General features: G+C 25.0%; 1 protein-coding gene across 1 annotated transcript in view; it reads right to left on the bottom strand.

Moving 5' to 3' along the window:
* The window catches only part of LOC107489989 (putative glutamine amidotransferase GAT1_2.1), a gene marked incomplete in the record, with an annotated part of 2,248 nt that extends 2,180 nt beyond the window's left edge, over positions 1-68 (bottom strand). The window contains 1 exon segment of the mRNA XM_021142931.2: positions 5-68.
* Between the last annotated feature and the right edge of the window lie 449 nt (positions 69-517).

Raw genomic sequence — 517 nt, 5'->3', positions numbered from 1 at the left:
GACATTGTTTTTGTGATGTGATTGATTAATTTAATTGGATGAAGTTATAAGCGTTAAGCTCGTGTTGCAATGCAGTTAGGCTCATACCGTTGCAAATATTTATAGTGACAAAAAACAGGGGCCTCCGCAAGTGATGTCAACGCTTTGGTAATTTACCACTATCTACTAGGGTTACGTGTAAGACTAAGACCTGACCCATCTGAAATTTAGTTCAAATCTAAAGTATATTTTGTGGAGTTGAAATTGCTATGTTATTTTTAGTCAAATTGGAGTATATTTCAAGTAGACTTAACTCGGTCTAAAGTAATATTCTATAATTAAAAATATATACTTGATTATAAAATTAGTCATATAATGTTTATTTAAATTAATATTTTATATTATATAATATTATTTTTAAAATAAATTATTTTGATATTATAAATATCATATGGTATTTATTAAATACATTTTATAAAACTACTATATATTATTGTATAATTACATGTTTGGTTGATCCAATTTAGTCTAATTTATT

Source organism: Arachis duranensis, chromosome 5 (assembly GCF_000817695.3).
Source record: "Arachis duranensis cultivar V14167 chromosome 5, aradu.V14167.gnm2.J7QH, whole genome shotgun sequence".
NCBI lineage: Eukaryota > Viridiplantae > Streptophyta > Magnoliopsida > Fabales > Fabaceae > Arachis > Arachis duranensis.
The sequence above is the reverse complement of the archived record's forward strand: the minus strand, read 5'-3'. Positions and strand labels throughout refer to the sequence as shown.